Below are 18,734 nucleotides of genomic sequence, written 5' to 3'. Positions count from 1 at the left end.
TTTCAATACAACCAATAAAATCTGGAATACGGTCAAAAAAGTATATAATAGTTTATTCGTCTTCCGGGTTTGGACCGTGTCATTTGTGAGTGACCCAAAAGTGGGTTCATCTCGACGTTTCGCTACAATTGTATGTAGCTTCTTCAGGAGAACAAAAAAAGAAAAAGAAACAAAAGACAGGAAGATGGGTAGTTAGCAACGGTAACTCAGTTACTCAACGCAACCAGAGGCGAATACTAACTACCAAGATGGGCATTTGGTCACAGTAACTCAACTACTCAACGCAGCCAGAGGTGAAAACCAAATGCCAGGACAGGGATTCACGTCCAACAGCTCAGAACACTAACGCGTCGAGAGGCAGGGAGTGAATCCGACGATTACTCCGCTACCGCTCTATTTATAGTCGCGGTGACCTGTCGTGTCGGGACGTATCGGCACACTCCGTGGCGCGAACGTCAAGAAGCGCGCGCTGGCCAATCATGTGGCTGCGTCGTGGTAGCGGGACCGGACGGCGGCTCTAGACTGAGATTCCAGATGGGAGACAAGTAGTATCCTTCCTCTCGATTGATATTATGTGGATTTTTTCGGATCTCTAGAGATTCGCGGATTTTCCTGGAATAAAATAAGGGGCTCTTAGAAATAATATGGGTTTTTTCGAACAATATGGAATGACCGGTTTCTTGGCAGTGTTCTGCAACTGCAAAATGGGAGAAAAGACCTGATCGAATGCATCTTTGATGCTCTTGAATTCGAGTTTTGACGGAGCGACCAGTTTCGCCAATATACACTTGTCCACATGAACAAGGAATAGAATAGACACCACAGGAAGATAGGGGCGGTAATGGGTCCTTAGGAGAGGGTAGATATTGTGAGATTTTCTTGGGTGGTCGAAAAGTAGTGCTGATACCTTCTTTGCGAAGAATTTTGCCAATCCTATCAGTGACACTTCGAATATACGGAAGAAAAGCCACAGGAGTATTACCCGAAGATTCTGAATTTGTCGTCCTAGGGTGTGAAGGGGGATGTAGATGTCGGTGTGTAATATTTTGAATTGTGGACTTGGAGTAACCGTTGGCGAAAAGGGTTTTTTGCAGATGGCCAAGTTCTTCTCTAAGGTTGTCAGGTTCAGAAATCGAAATGGCCCGATGGATGAGAGAGTTGATCACAGAATTCTTTTGGGCAGGATGGTGGTGTGATGAAGCATGTAGGTAACGATTCGTGTGGGTCTTTTTTCTATAAACAGAGTGACCCAATCGGCCATTGGGCTTGAAGGTGACTAACACATCGAGAAAGGGAAGGGACCGATTATTTTCTACTTCCATTGTGAATTTTATACTCGGATGTTGTGAGTTAAGATGATCTAGGAAGGGAGAAAGGGTATGTTGACCATGGGGCCAGATGATAAATGTATCATCAACGTAGCGGAACCAGACTTTAGGTTTTAAGGGGTAAGATTCTAGGGCTAAAGACTCAAAGGCTTCCATGAAAATGTCAGCAATGACAGGGGAAAGGGGAGAACCCATTGGTGTTCCAGATATTTGTTTGTAGAAATTGCCTCTAAAAGAAAAATATGTTGAAAGGAGGCATTTTTCCGCAAGATCTGCCAAAACCAAAGACTTGTTATCATTGGTCAAGTGATCTCGCAGAACAACTAGAGAGTCATGTATGGGAATATTGGTAAATAGGGATGATACATCGAAACTGACGAGAATGTCTTGGGGATCGACCGTGAGGGAGGAGATTAAGGTGATGAAATGTGTGGAATTTCGGACATAAGAAGAGGTACGACCAGTATAGGTCTTAAACTGATTCGACAAGTACTTTGCGAGTTTGTAGGTAGGAGAGTTAATCGTAGTCACAATGACTAATCCACTAAAATCCACTAAAAAAATCCACATAATATCAATCGAGAGGAAGGATACTACTTGTCTCCCATCTGGAATCTCAGTCTAGAGCCGCCGTCCGGTCCCGCTACCACGACGCAGCCACATGATTGGCCAGCGCGCGCTTCTTGACGTTCGCGCCACGGAGTGTGCCGATACGTCCCGACACGACAGGTCACCGCGACTATAAATAGAGCGGTAGCGGAGTAATCGTCGGATTCACTCCCTGCCTCTCGACGCGTTAGTGTTCTGAGCTGTTGGACGTGAATCCCTGTCCTGGCATTTGGTTTTCACCTCTGGCTGCGTTGAGTAGTTGAGTTACTGTGACCAAATGCCCATCTTGGTAGTTAGTATTCGCCTCTGGTTGCGTTGAGTAACTGAGTTACCGTTGCTAACTACCCATCTTCCTGTCTTTTGTTTCTTTTTCTTTTTTTGTTCTCCTGAAGAAGCTACATACAATTGTAGCGAAACGTCGAGATGAACCCACTTTTGGGTCACTCACAAATGACACGGTCCAAACCCGGAAGACGAATAAACTATAATTCTGACTCTGGCCGTGGAAGCCTACGATTTCAAGTATATAATATATACAATAAAAAATAAAACATCATTCCTGCGACGACGGCATCGACAGTGCTATGACCCACTGTTTGATACCTGCGAAAAATAAATAAATTCAATTCATTTTATAAAATCTAAACGGTAATTACCATGGCACAATGAATACACAAGGTATGATATATAATGTTCCAAAATCGGTTCGCTTTTGCGCATGACGTAGTCAAGAACGCTTATTCCCGCAACATTTGAATGTAGTTGTAAAGGAAAGACTTAATTTTACGTTTTTGATATAATTTGGCTAATTTAATTATAGTAATTATAAAGAGATGATAAAATTATATTATTATAAAATTTAACCTTTATAAAACATAGATATCCTTTATAAGACAAGTTTTAATTATCTTTTATTACACGTAGGTACAGGTTAATTAACTTATACTCCAGAGTTCGATATTTCAGATGTTTAAAAAGATACAGAAAAGTGGTAATGGAGGTACACAAAATTTGTACGTATATATACCTAGTGAACTAAACACAAAATCAAAATAAATAATGACGAAGTCAACTTTATTTATATCGAATGAGCTAGCTGGCCATCGAATATGAGTGTAGTGAGGGCACACAATGTTGCACAACATTTAAAATGACATCTTTTGTAATATTCACGCATAAAATTATCTTGATATTATGAAATGAAATGAAAAAGACAGAAAAGATTTTATTTCGATTTGAATTTGTTTCGAAACTATCTTACCGATTTATCTTGATATTGTTTATAATAATGATAACATTGTATATTTTAATAATGATAACATGATTTAACAAAGAAAAATATGTTATTTTGGAAGATGCTAAATTGATTTCCTCCGAAACAGTTCTTATTGCAAATTGCATAGCAGGCTGAGGCTAGTTTCTTACTTACCAAATCGATATGAAAAAACCATTAAGTTTTCGTGACTAATAATTAATAAAAAAAAAAGATTTCGACTTACGTCGTTGACCTAGAAGTAGTAAGAAGCTGCTCAACATACTTTTTGTCTCTCTGTGTTCGCCCCCTTGTACGCGTTTCTTTTGGTTGGTTAAAAGGGTAGCGGATGTTGATTTAGGCAAATAAAGACTAGGTACTGCCTCAGGTTTCAGTTTTAGACCCTTTTTAGGAACGTAATTTAAAAGTTCCTGTTGTAGATTTCTTTGGCAATCTTCAGTTTTAAAATGTGTAGAACAAATTCTTGCAGTATTACAATTAAAATTATCCTATCTACAACAAGATATAATCCACAGTTTTCTGGTCAAACTATCTTTAGGAAATGTATGAAACCTAAAGATTTGATCTTCATTGTCACTATTGCAACAAGCAATTGCACAGCATACTTTGAAAAAGGTACAAAACCAGATATACAATGGCAAATAAAAACTTTCCGTTTTACAAAAAAATACTATACAGTATAAATAAATAGTAACTAAACACCATTTGTATAAAGACACCATATGTAAGCATATATCTAAATTATTTTTCTATTATAAAATAGATGACTCAGTCAGTATTGAGTTACTTTAAAATATATTTATTATCTCATAACTTGCAATTTGCAATAGTCACCATTGATAACCGATATTATTGTTGAACTTTTGTTTTTATACAAGCTTTCTGTCTTGTCGGTGTAAAGTCGTCTGAAGTCGATATTTGTTGTGTTTTGCGTTTGAACTAATTTGTGTCTTATTTTCATATTATTATATTGTTTGATATGTAAATTTTGCATATAATAATCGGTAAGTTATAGTAATGTGTATATTTTTTATTTTACTAAATTTCATTATAACTCATCTAAAATACCATATTGAATTGTAAAACAGATTTTTCTCTATTGTACTCTATTTTGTTTTTATTTCAGTAAAACTGCTTGGAAGTGAGTGACAATGAATCAGAATAAGCAAATCTACTACTATTTACCTATTCACAGTATTTCCTCTGCAGAAAATTTTTAAATTTCAAGGGATTTGCATACAAAAAGAGTACTTATATTATTAGTATATGTATGAAAACAAAAATAAATATTTCGCCTGAATCTCTAGGAGAAGTAAAGGTTTTACGCTACTGAAAATATATTTTTTATTCAATTATAACCAAAACAAAACATTTCAAAAAAAAATTAGATCACTTTTTAACCATAATTTCAAAATTAATGTGTACGTTAAGCTGTAATAATGGGTTCGAGGTGGTTCAGGCGATCTTAACTACGTCACACTCAGCTGTCAAATGTCATGCGCAATATCATACCTTGTGTATTCATTGTACCATGGGTAATTACGGTGTTTTAATACACACACGGCGAAGACGGGAAGGAACGGGTCAAAGAAATAGAGATGGAACGGACCAATAACACTCGGTCCGGCAACTTATCTTATCAGTACTTGGTCACAGGAAAGAATAGATCTGTCTCAGATCAATACTACAAGACCCCGTTAGGGAACTGCCACTAGATCAACACTCTATCAGAAACGATTGGCCTTCAGTCAATACCCTAGGGCCAGTGGAATTGTTTTCAGATTAATGCTCTGATGAAATTCTCTTTCTCGTGCGGTGGCTGTTGTTTTATACGGTCGTAGGCCTTTCCCTTTCATCTCCTCTAGCGCACATCGATGGACGAAGAACTTGTGGTGGGAGTGTGGGAATGCGTGTGTACGGAGCGCTGACGAGTCCGAGGCGATGCATATTGCTATAAGATACAGCAGATTACCCAGTTAGAAAAGAAATTTACAATTTATACTATATACTAGTAGCACAAACCTACAGAAATAGCATTTGCAGTATAAAAAACTTACACTGGAGTAGAGATGAAGTCAGATCACAATCTCGTAGTGGTCCAAATGTAGGTTTTATTAAAAAACCTTAAAAGGAACTTTAAAAAGATCTAATGCATCAATTTTGAAACACGAGGCAACGTATCGGATTATTTCCGAGAGTAATAGTAGTACTCTCTGGTAGTTACAGCAGCATGACCGATTTATAATAGACGGCTTCTAAGAAAAAAATTCTGTCCGAGGGAATGCGAAGGCGCTCACTCAACTCAGTCTCAACGACACATTTTGGAACAATGCCGCGTAGTTTAGGAACCCTGTGCTGTATGTCATATTTTAACCCGTATTTATTTAAAATTGTCATTGATCGCATATATAAACAAATAAAGTTAAGTATCTCTGCTTGAAAAATGTTCGAAACGATGTCAGATTAACAGTAACAATTAAAATATCTATTAGATAGAATTTGCAAAATACAAATTGCATTGATGGTCGCCAACATCCGAAACAGATAGGGAATACAGGAAGATTAGATAAAATGAAACTACGATGTCCAGTTAAAAAAAAGAAAATAAAATCTGCAATTTACTTTATGATTTATTTAAAAGTAAAACACCTTTCTAGAATAATAAAATCAAGTTTTTTATGTTGATTTATTATTCAGTATAGTCGTCCGTCAGTACTTTAACTAAATCAAAAAATCTATCTTCCTTTCGGGAACAATCCGTCATTGATCTCACTATTCCATCCGCCTTTTCAACATATAGGCACTTGTTACCACAAACGGTGATCATTTTGGTTTTATTATCATAGGTAAAGGGTCTACCTTTTCCGAATATTTCGCGATAAACTGTCATGTCATAAGCTAAAATTGGTGCGACGTTCTTATCACAGCCTCCATCTCGTTCCCAAATATACCTAAAACAGAGAATGTGTTTCGAGGTAGTATTCTTAGATTTACGCTTTGAAAATAACTTATGGTTTGACTCTAAGTTTGTTTGGAATTGTCTTCAAAATCTGATTAGGATCGAAAAAAGTAACAAAGTAAGTGATGGATTCGATCGTTACTTGATAGAAATTCATTTTATTTAACAATAAAACACTAAAAACTTGGCTTACATAAAATTTATTATAATAGCCTATTACTACAGCTGTTTTCTGGCCACCTAGGCAACGTGATGAGGGCAACAAAATATAAAATTTTGAGACTCATAATACAGGGAAAGATTCAAGGAAGAAGATATGTTGGCAAAAGGCAGAACTCATGGTTAAAGAATCTACGTGATTGGTATCAATGCAGATCGATTGATTTGTTTAGAGCAGCAAGTTCAAAAATAAAAATAGCTATTATGATTACCAACCTCCCTAGGGAGACGGCACTCTAAAAAGAAGACAGCTGTTTCGATAGAGCGCCTTTCCTAAGTGATCAATTTTTGGTATGCTTTTACGCTGTTATACAAGTTAAGAAGGGAAGAGCTATTTGTCTCAAGATGGTTATTCAAAATTATGTCTGTATTTTCTATTTGTTTATTTGTCTATAGATTCTAATAAAGATACATTAAGGCCTTTATTTGGAATGTGGAGAATTTGAAATTCGTCATTAAAAAAATGATTATGGTCTAGAAGATAAAGATAGACATTGTGTGTTCTTCTATACGTTTGGTAAAGGTTATATCCGTTTGAACGATGCAAGTTTTTGGACAATCGTTACATTTTAAGTTTGTATAAACCACTGTGTATAATAAGTTTTCTTTTGTCTCTTGTTGTTCTTGATATATTTGCTTAAGTTGTTATTTGTTGTGAAAGCTGGTGGTATACCTTTCCTTTTCATCTGTTTAACTATTTTTAATGATATCTTAAGTGGGTCAAAGTAAGGTAGGGGAACAAATAGGAAACTATGGACTTCAAAACAGAAATAACAGAGGAGATCGATTGATTCAATTTTGCCAAAGCGGAGACCTCGTAATAACAAACACCTTTTTTAAATTACCTCCTCGACGGTTATATATATGGACATCTCCACAACATACCAAAGAAAAAATAGTGAGAAATCAAATAGACTACATTATGATAGCAAGGAGGTATCGTAATGCTGTTAAATGTACTAAGACGTAGCCAGGAGTTGATATAGGCTGAGATCATAATCCGGTAGTTAATGTGATAGAGGCAAGACCAAAAAAGATTAGAAGACCAAACAGAAAGGCACTAGATTTAAATAAACTTAGAAACAAAAATATACGACAAGAAACAGGAGAAGAAATAAATGGAAACCTCCGTTCAGTGCAGCAACAAATTAACGATACAAATAATGTTAACCAAAAATTAAAGTACATAAATAGAGCTATACAAACAGCAGGAAAGAAACATCTTACAAAAACAACAACAAAGAACAAGGGATGGATGACACAAGATATACTAGACTTGATGGAACAAAGAAGAAAGATGAAGAATTAACTAGATAAATACAAGGAAATAAACAAACACATAAAAAAGAGAATAAAAGAAGCCAAAGAGGCGTGGATTAAAGAACAGTGTGAAAAAATGGAAACCTATGAGAAAAAGTACGATGCGTTCAATATGCAGAAAAAAGTAAAAGAGATAACAGAAAGCATAAAGAAATGCCAAATAGGTAAACTTAAAGACAAAGATGGAAATCTTATTGTAGATCTATAGAATAAAATAAAAAGATGGACAGAATACCTGAATAAATTAATTGAAGACGATAGAACCAACTTAACTCAGATAATCAGTGCAACTGAGCCAGACATATTGAAAGAAGAAATAGAATACGCAATAAGAAACGCTAAAAATGGAAAAGCAAATGAACCTGATGAAATTCCTACAGAACTGTTGAAGCTTATGAATGATAAATCCGTAACCACAATATTACATCTGTTCAATACAATATACAGTCCTGGTATAATACCTCAAGAATGGTTGCTGTCTACGTTTGTCACCATACCGAAGAAAACTAAGGCAATGCAATGTTCAGATCATCGAACAATCTCCTTGATGAGTCATCTGCTTAAAATATTTCTTAGAGTCATCCACAACCGAATCTATCAAAAGTTAGATATCGATATTAACAATACACAGATGGGATTCAGAAAAGCATTAGGTACAAGAGAAGCTCTCTTTGCCTTAAACGCCCTAACACAGAGATGTCTAGATGTTAATTAAGTGGTACACGCCTGCTTTATAGACTTTGAAAAGGACTTTGACAAAGTACACCACAATAAACTCAAAGAAATCCTGGAGTGTAAGGACATCGACACCAGAGACATACAAATAATATTAAATCTGTACTGGAATCAGCGAGCTAATATAAAAATAGAAAACCAAACATCGGACGAAATAGAAATACGTAGAGAAGTACGACAGGGTTGTATATTGTCACCACTCTTGTTAAATATCTACAGCGAACAAATATGCCAAGAAGCTCTCTCACATGCAAACAAGGGATAATAGTCAATGGAGAAGTTATCAATAATATTCGATATGCTGACGATACTGTGATAATAACAAGAACAGCGGAGGACCTACAATATCTAGTTGAAAGTATGAGTGAGATATGAAATATATGACCTTCAGTAAGTATATAATACATGACAGTAGTATCGAAATAGACGGTACACAACTCGAAAAAGTAAGCGAATTCAGTACTTTGCTTTACGGTGTTGAGGCTGGACTCTTAAACAGAGGAATGTTAAAAATCTTGAAAGCTTTGAGATATGGTGCTACCGCCGTATACTAAAAATAAGTTGGGTGGATAAAATTACAAATGAAGAGGTAATACACAAAATAAATAACGATCCAGAAGTTATACTGAATATAAAGAAGGAAAAACTTGAATACTTAGGCCACGTGATAAGAGGACAAAAGTACATATTTCTACAAAATATAATGCAGGGAAAATCCAAGGACGCAGAAATCCAGGTCGTAGAAGAATGTACTTGATGAGAAATTTAAGAGAGTGGTTTAGCTGTACCACTAACGAAATATTCAAAAAGACAGTAAATAAAATTAGAATTGCCCTAATTATATTCAATCTCCGATAGGAGGGGCACACAAAGAAGAAGAATGATATCTTACCTGTATATGTAATCTAGCTTAGGGGATTACCCATTATAAGTCCTGCACTGTTATTTGTTTATATTTGATTATTAAATTCAAAGTAGTTTTGGTTTATACAAATTTCAAGCAGATATAAAATTTCCGAATTAATGATTGGATTTGTAATAATAATTAAACAGTTTTTATGTTGGTAGAGGTATGTAGACGATGTACTGGTATGTTTTACAGGAAGTAACAGGTAACTTAACCAATGTTTACCATATAGTAATTCATTCCATAGTAATATTAAATTTACAAGAGAAATAGAACAGAATCAGTTCATAAATTTTCTAGATTTAAAAATTACCAGACTTAAAAACAAACATGAGTTCTAGGTATTTCATAAACCTACCTACACTTAAACGACTATATACCATTTATCATACAATCCTAGATAAATTGGCGGACTACCATAGCATGTTACCTAGACTAATAGAAATTTCCATGTCAAAAAAACTTATAGATAAAATTGAATATCATTAAGCAAATAAAAGTAATCAATTACAAGATTTCTTTAAACATGACTTTGAACTCTTTTTCTACGAAAAACTTTGTAAGAATAGACTTGGAATCTTGGTTATCTGAAGGAAATGTGCTACACATTTTACATAGCCCAGAGGACAGAAGACGATATTATTATATCGTTTTCGTTCATGGCCGTCAAAGCAGGTGGCTCCTGTACGCTAAGCACTGCAGTGGTAAAGTTTTAGGAGACATTCGTTAGACTTTCCGAGTTTGAATTTGCATCACCCCAAGTGTCTGATGAGGCTGGGAGAGGCCGAAATAATTCATAACACTTTATTGATACCGATTGAAACACGGAAAGTTTAAATATATATATATTTATATATATATATATATATATATATATATATATATATATATTGTTATATTTCTTCTTTCCCAACCAAAGAAAAATAAATAAAAAAATCCATCGAAATAAAATTTCAAGATATCAATATAACAAATTGTATATAGTAATTTAAGGTAAGATTTAGTGTAGATAAGAATACAAATTTGTTTGGCAAACGACCTTTTTCCGTTTTAAACAAAATTATCAAAAAAACCTTTGTTTAGAATTAGAAGACATTTTACCTGTAAGTTAATCTTTTCATTGTTTGTATAGTCGAGTATTAGATGACCATATTCTAATCTTTTGAAATATGTATAAATGATGTATTGACAAAACCAATTTTAAAGTAAGCTATTTAGTTTTTCTCTGAAACCAAAATTAGGCTTTTCCAAAATCATGGTAAACACAATTTGAGATTTTGATTGGACGGTCGTTTTAAAATGGGAATTTGTGAGCCGATCATGAGACGGGAGAAGTTAGTCATATTTTGCTCATCGAAAGGAAACAGTCGTTTGTCTCAAGATAGGGTGTGGTTCGTGAGTTTGGATACCGGCGTAACGAAAAGAAGTGAATAGTTTGAAGAAGGAGATAACAAGTAGATTAAAAGAGGTCCTTGTATCTACCGTGGGCATTTTATAAAGTATATGTAAAAGTATTCTTACGGCATCAAGTTGACAAAAGAAGTTCCTTTTGTCATAAATAAATAGCTGAGTTTGGAGAAGTGAATCAGGTGTTTTTTGTGTAGTCTGCAGGAGGTTTGCAGAGACGTTAAAAAAGAGCCGAGGTGCCAAAGAGGAGAGATCACATAGTTGAGGAGACTGGACTTTTCTGGGTATTTTCCAACACACAACTCAAGAAGAAAATAAGCTGTAAGTGTTTGTACAATTGAATTTTATATCTGTGAAGGATCGTTTCGACATCATGGTCATTAGCATTCAAATTTAAGAACTGAGGTTTTGTTAGGCTAATCAAAATTTTAAAGTTTTGTTGTTTCTTGTTTCAAGTAAAAAAAATTTTAAGTAAAATTGGTTTTTCACGTAATATAAATGTATGTAGCTTTATAATCTTATTATCATAAAAATTTGATTTATTTTCTTGTATGCTGATTGATAAGATAACGACAGAATTTAATAATTGTTTTATTCGTTCATATAAAATAAAGAAACGTAAATCTTTGTAATATAATATATTTGTATTCTTATCTTTTCTTCTCTAGCCCAACAAAAGACAACTAGAAAATCTTTTGAATCCATCGAACACAGGTAGTATAAGGATTATTTTACTTTTGATAACAAATAAGTTATAATTCTTTTTTCTTGGCTCAATAAACTAAGATTAAAGTCAAAATAAACAATCATAACTATATATATATATATATATATATATATATATATATATATATATATATATATATATATATATATATATATATATATATATATATATATATATATATATTGAAAAAGTTGTATTTTATTAATTTTATTTTTATTTATAATAAATGTTGTAATTTTTAAAATCTGTGGTTCGTTGTTTAATTTAATATATACCTCAGCTAGCTCAATTATGTGTTCTAAGCAATCTGTCACTGTGTGACGTCGACTCTGTAGTCTCCTGGTAGAGTTCAAAAAGAAACTAAACCAAAATTTACTTTAGACCTTTGATAAATTAACCCAAATGAAGCACGTTATTTATTAATATTGAACAAATTTAATATAAACAATAAAATTCGTCTGCAACTTGGGTTGCCTTTAAAAATTTACAAAAATAGGAATCGTATAAATCTTAATGTGGTTTAGAGTCGTGACAATAAAAATTTATTACAAAATATGGAGACTCTATACAAGTACCTAAAAACTAAATAAATATTGCAACTTTATAAAGTGTTTAAATGAACTATAAAGAAAAGAAAATGAACACTTTATTCCGCTGACTTTTAACTTGCATTCAAATATAATCAAAATTTCAAATGATCCCCAAAATTATTATCCAACCTTACTTTAAAACAGTTCTGATTTATTTAAAGAAAACTAACTACTCGCAAAATAATTGGTGAAACTGGAATATCAATCCTCTCTTCGGAAGTTAAGGTACGTACTATTCTATTTTTAATTTAATGATCATTAATATTTTCAATTTTTTTAAGGCCTATCGCAATTATGTTAATTCATGAATTTTAATTCTCAATTTAAATGACATTTCTGTACTCGAATAATAATTTATAAGTTAAATTGTTTCTCTTACTCTCTGGAACAAATTCTGGATATCTCTGCTGTGGAAACTGTGGAAAAACTAAAATTCTCTTTAGACGAGTTAAAAAAACACTCCCGACCTATTCCACAATTTTCAGGACTCTCCTTTCAAAATTTCTTGTCGGCCTCCCCAAAATCTATTATTCGTTGCTAACAGCAACCAACGTTCTTTTTTCTTTTCGTCTTCTATTTTTTTTTTTAAACCATAAAACTGTCCTGTTCTGACACATTTGTCAATCCACATTAATTTCTCATAATCACTTTAATCACATCTAATTTGGGAATTTATAAAAAAAAAATGTTCAGATATAAAACTTATTCTATTACAATGCTAATACAATTTATTCTTTTCATCTCCACATCATTGTAATTTCTTATTTAACAAAACCCCTATTAATTTAGCTCCCATAGACTTGCTTGACAGTTTATTTTCTGACGTTTTCAAAATTTCTATGTTTAAATATTTTTTAAGAATTCTTCTTTTTTTGTTCTTTTTAAGGTTTAGACGATTCACCTATACACTAGGCAACTATACTATTCAGAAATTATTAACACTATACCAGGTAAGTCAAAATTAATTTATTTAACAATTTACTAATCTTTTTCTCTCTTTTATTTCAGAGTCGAACCCACATTGTGATGGCTTCATGAAATTCATGAACAACAAACTCATATAAAAATCCATTTAAGTTGTATCCTTTTTAACATATTGAAATCATTTCAACATATATATATATATATATATATATATATATATATATATATATATATATATATATATATATATATATATATATATATATATATGTAGTTGTTGAATTCTGGTCCGTTCAGCGTTGGAAACATTTTACAAAAATTAGTAAATGTAATAATTAGTATTAAAAAAAAAATAAGGACAATTATAAAATAATGTATACTTACAACTTATTAGAAGCCAAAAAAAAAACATAAGAGTCATTTTTTCTGCAATATACCTGCCAAAAATATCTATCTTTTGATGTCCTTTTGTAGTCTTCGGATTTTATTTGTAATTTATTTGCAGAATGATAAAATGTAGTAAAGAGCTCACCAGTTAATCTTGATCTAACAACGAAATCCGTTCCGTAGATAGGACAATTATTCGAGTCGTTTGCTACAATCGTAGTTTATAGTTATTTCTTAAAAAATCCATAAAATACACTTAATTAAATATTCAAAAGAAATATACAAACCATAGCTTGATGCAGTTATTAAAATTAACAATAAAACTATTTTTGAACAAAGCATTTTGTAACATGAAAATAACAGTTGTATTGTTTTCTTTTTAGTTTTATATAGTAAAATTTATACTAATTGGAAGGCATTACAGGTACTGCAATTAATGACAAAAACAGTAATTAAAACCATTTAAAAATGGATAGTGGTTTTAGTAGTAAATAGAGTTATTTTTTTATGTTATTTATTATTATGTATTTATTCTAATGAGCAGCTTATTACTGTCTATCGCTATCGTACTCCAGATAGTGATTTAGACAAATTCTTTACCATTATGGCTAAAGCTCTTAAAACAATGAATGTGCATTTCATTTTAAGACTTTAATATCCTGTAACATTTTTTTAATTAATATATTAAATTAATTTTAATTCCTTTTACCCATGCGGATGATACGCTGATGGTCGTGTTTACGATCAGAAATTTTTATTGGAAAAGTACCGAAATATGACTGAAGAATCTACCTAAGTATTTATTTAGGGACGCCGGTCTGGCGAATCCTTAGTTAATCCTTTTCCGGGTCCTTTGTCATAAATTCGGTAATTGTCGTCGAACGCCCAATATAATGTTTTTCGGGAAAAACCTAATCTAGGAGATTTGATGTTTCATCACGTTTGTAGGTAGAAGTATACCGTTATGTTCAATGTTAATTAGAACTTTTTACCTTCTCAGAAATACATACAGCTGGCCTATCATTTTTGGGGGGAAGATACCCTCACCTCTTCTTGGGTAGCTTGGTAAAATTTTAGAGGAACCAAGTTACTTATCGGTGGGCATCCGTCGAGTGAAGACGCTTAGTTCACAATATCGTATCTGCTACCATACCGTCTCTGTGCATTTTCTTTATAAGTGTGTATACACTTGCTTATTAGAGTCTTACACTATATTAGTTTACGTATAGTTGTAAAGCACCTTTAAGGGTAAATACATTCAGTGTTTAATACCAGTACAGTATTAACTTCAGTGAATTAAAGCAGCAGCCTTCAGGAATAATTACTGTAAGTGACATAATTTTAATATCTCCACCTATCTGGGCAAGTAACATGGTATAGCATCATATCATCTCCCATTATCCGGACGTATCGAACGATCATACATGTCTTCAAATGTAATTGAGAGTAGCTACTGAATTTTGCAGTCAATTAAAGAACATTCTATATTTTTTTTTGTTACGAACCAAATAATCGACTTACCAAGTGCGGTTTGGTTAAATTTTTATGTTTTCACGTCAGTAAACTTTTTTGTATTTTTGTAAATTTAAATTTTATTAATTTTTGTTATCTTTTGTGTTTGTTATAATTTGTATTCAATTTTATTTGCTATAATATCTCGAGATTCGCCAAAACTTTATTTGTGCATGCTTGTGTTATACTTATATCTTTGTAAAGATATTTTCTAATTATATTTCTGCCTATTTTTATATGTATACCACCATTTTATAGTTGTTGGTGTATTTTTATTACTTGTATTGCATTCAGCAGCGTCGTAATTTTGTTGTTGTTTAATATATTGTTATTGTTTCATGTATGTATTTTATTTGTTGACTCCTAACAAAGTTCCCTGATATATTTGCTTTTTACCTTTAAATATAACTATACCTTTGACCAGTAGAAAGATCAGGCTGATTCAAGTGTCGTAGGTTAGTAAGTATAATACCTAATATCTTTATTATTTGTTTATGTAGTGTTGACCAAATTTATTGAGTAATTAACTGTGATATCTTTTCTTGGGTTTGGTCTCAGAACCTAAACATCTTTCCTTATCTCTTTTCTTTTCTAAGGTTTCTTAATTTTCTCCTTAAACCCCAAAAAATTAAGTGGCGCCCTGTTCCCTATCTTGTCTTATCTTTGGTAATTTTACCCATCTATCTTTTTGTTCATTTCTGTGTCTTTTCCAATAGCTCTTATCGTATATTTACTTATTTCGTCCGTTGGACCCATTCCTGGTTTCAAAAGCTAGTTTCGAACCCACGACTCGCTCTCCACCAACCATCTGGCTGCCGTCCGCAGTGTCTCCATTGGTGACCTTTCTAGCACCATCCAAAAAAGGTTTCCGAGGTTACACATATTTTTATGCCGCCCAAAGCGTGGGGCCTATATCCTTTTGTTTTTTTCTTTGTCCGTTGCCTTTGCTCGTCTTTCACATTTATAGAACGCCAAGCTACGAGAACCCCGATCAGCTTCCGTGTTCTATTTCTATTTATTTTTTCTTCTATTTGCTTTATCTCTATCTCAGTATTCCTTATTTTCTTCTTTCGTTCCGTCTGGTAAACACACTACAAAAGTTCTCCAGATTTATGTATAAATTTTATAATTAAACCTGATCTTTCTTTGGTATATTTGACTATTTTTATATTTTTTTATTACCTGTAGACTTAAATTAAAAAATGAATAATTTTGAAGTCAATTTTCTTACTTCAGAGGAAATTAATTATGAGTTAAAAATCAGAGGAACTGTTACGAGTAGAGAAATAAAAGAAAGGAGGAAAATCCTCAAGAGATTGTTAGTTAGGGACAACAGCAATCAATTATCTTTAAATACCTTAGATTATGATAACGAAAAGACTGCTATTAAAAATTCTATCGATAAGATTTCAAAGTTAGTTGAAGAGTTTGAAGGTTCTTCAACAGATTCTTGTTTTCGCCAAGTCAAATCACGACTTATTCATTTGTTAGGTAGAATAGATCGTCTCCCTATTCCCGAGCCCGATTCTGAGGAATCTATTCCTTTTCGAAATGAATCTAATGCTACCTGTTTGTTATTGGAGCAAGAGATGAATGATGAAGTCATTCCTTTAGCTTCTAGTTCTTCTTCTGTCGGGTATGTCTCTCCTGCTGCTCCGCAGATAATACATGTTTCGACTCCCGATTCAAATATCTCCCAATATTCCATATTTAAATGGAATGTTAAATTTAATGGTGATCCCAAGACTGTGTTTGATTTTATTGAACGAGTTAATGAGTTATCTGAGTCCCGTAATGTCCCGAAAGATATTTTATTTAATTCGGCTATTGAATTTTTCTCTGACGATGCCGCGGTGTGGTTTCGCAGTATTAAGTCCTCAATAAATTCTTGGGATGGACTTGTTGAAGTTCTTAAATCCACTTTTTTATCTCCCGATTTCGACGAAGATCTTTGGGATCAAATCAAAGGTCGCAAACAAAAACGTAGCGAGCCTATCGTAATTTTCGCCGCGCAAATGCTATCCCTTTTTAATCGTTTATCTCGCGAAGCATCTGAATCCACAAAGTTAAGGATTATTCGTAAAAATATCTTACCTGAGTATATTCCTCATGTCATTTTAAAAGACATTAATACCGTGAGTGAACTAACTCAAATTGTTAAGAAGTTGGAAGATGCTAACCCTTCATTGTCGGCCAAGTTCTGCCAAAATTCTAAAATCTCTGTTGTCGAGACTGATACTCCTCAGTCGAAGCGTCATTCTCACAACAATGCCTCAAATGCCATATCTTCTCCATCTACCTCTAATCACGTATCTAATTCATCTAATTCAAATGATAAAAACACTTCGAAAGTAGCTACCTGTTGGAATTGTCAAAAAACAGGTCATATCTATCCCGTCTGTAAAAAGGAACGGCAGCACAAGTTCTGTTACAAGTGTGGTAATCCTAACGTGACTGTCCATACCTGTAAAAAATGCCGCATGCCTTCAAAAAACTAAGTCGTCGAGTTTGTTCGGTCGGTGCAATCTCGTTACCTTTCCGTCCTAATAAATCCGACGTTAGAATTCAAAATAAATGGAAACAGTGGTTAAAGACCGTCAAATATTTTTATCGTAATAGTGTTACGAGAATTGCCGCCCCGGTGCTAATTAATAAAATTAGCGATTCTAGGCCGCATATTTCTGTCTCAATTTTCTCGAGAACTTTTACAGTCCTTCTAGATACTGGTTGTTCTATAACTATTTTTGGCGCAAAAGGCATTAAATTCCTTGAATCCAACAACTTATCTGTTGATCCATCTCAACATCAAAATGTTTCATTAGCTGACGGCTCTAATCGCGCTGTTACCGGTGTAGTCGATCTCCCTATCTTAGCTAACGATGTTTGTCATGTCATCAAAGCACTAATCGTACCTACGTTACCTTATACCTTTATCCTCGGTAGCAATTTCGTTAAGACTTTCTCTCTTATAATAGATTTTTCTAAAAATACTTGGCTTACCGGCGATAATGATCCACAAACTTTTACCGATATCGATAATGAGCTCGATGAAATATCTTTATGTACTATCGATCATTTAAACCCCACTCAAAGATATGTCGCGACTAGTACTATCGAATCTTTCTCCCAAGTTAGCAATATAAATGGATTAGGCCACACGGATAAAATCCAAATGAATATTGATACTGGAGACGCGAAACCTTTCAAAAAACGCCCGTTTCCCATGTCTCCCTATATGTCCAAAATTCTCAACGAAGAATTAGACGAAATGCTTAGTTTATGTGTTATTGAACCTTCTAATAGTCCGTGGTGTTCACCGGTGCTATTAGTCAAGAAAAATAACGGCGAGTACCGCTTTTGTTTCGATGGTAGAGCTCTCAATGAGGTAACTAAACGAGACTCTTACCCTTTGCCTAATATTGATAGGATCCTTTCGTTACTGAAAGGTACCAAATTTATAAGTTCCGTTGACTTGAGAAAAGCTTTCTGGCAAATACCTTTAGATCCCTCTTCGGGAGAAAAAACTGCTTTCAGTGTCATCGGTAGAGGTTCCTTTCAATTTACTGTCATGCCTTTTGGATTATGTAATTCGGCTCAAACTCAACAGAGGTTAGTCGATGCAATTTTTGGTCCTAAATATGAACCGAACATATTTTGTTATCTTGACGACATCATCATTTGTTCCGATAATTTCGAAGAACATATTAAATTATTATCTGAGGTTAAAGATAAGTTAAAAGAGGCCAATTTAACTATCAATGTTGATAAGTGTGAATTTTTCAAGTCTGAATTAAAATTTCTGGGTTATATAGTAGGTGATAATCTTTTAAGGACTGA

At 33.4% G+C, this 18,734-nt stretch overlaps 1 long non-coding RNA gene across 1 annotated transcript; it reads right to left on the bottom strand.

Moving 5' to 3' along the window:
- Positions 1–5,827: 5,827 nt before the first annotated feature.
- On the bottom strand, positions 5,828–13,811 carry LOC140448391 (uncharacterized). The gene is made up of 3 exons (XR_011951701.1): positions 13,673–13,811; positions 13,383–13,593; positions 5,828–6,161 (listed from the first exon to the last, which is right to left on the bottom strand). It is a non-coding gene; the product is annotated as an uncharacterized lncRNA (long non-coding RNA).
- Positions 13,812–18,734: the final 4,923 nt, after the last annotated feature.

The sequence above is a fragment of the Diabrotica undecimpunctata genome, chromosome 8, assembly GCF_040954645.1.
Source record: "Diabrotica undecimpunctata isolate CICGRU chromosome 8, icDiaUnde3, whole genome shotgun sequence".
In the NCBI taxonomy this organism is placed as follows: Eukaryota; Metazoa; Arthropoda; class Insecta; order Coleoptera; family Chrysomelidae; genus Diabrotica; species Diabrotica undecimpunctata.
The sequence above is the reverse complement of the archived record's forward strand: the minus strand, read 5'-3'. Positions and strand labels throughout refer to the sequence as shown.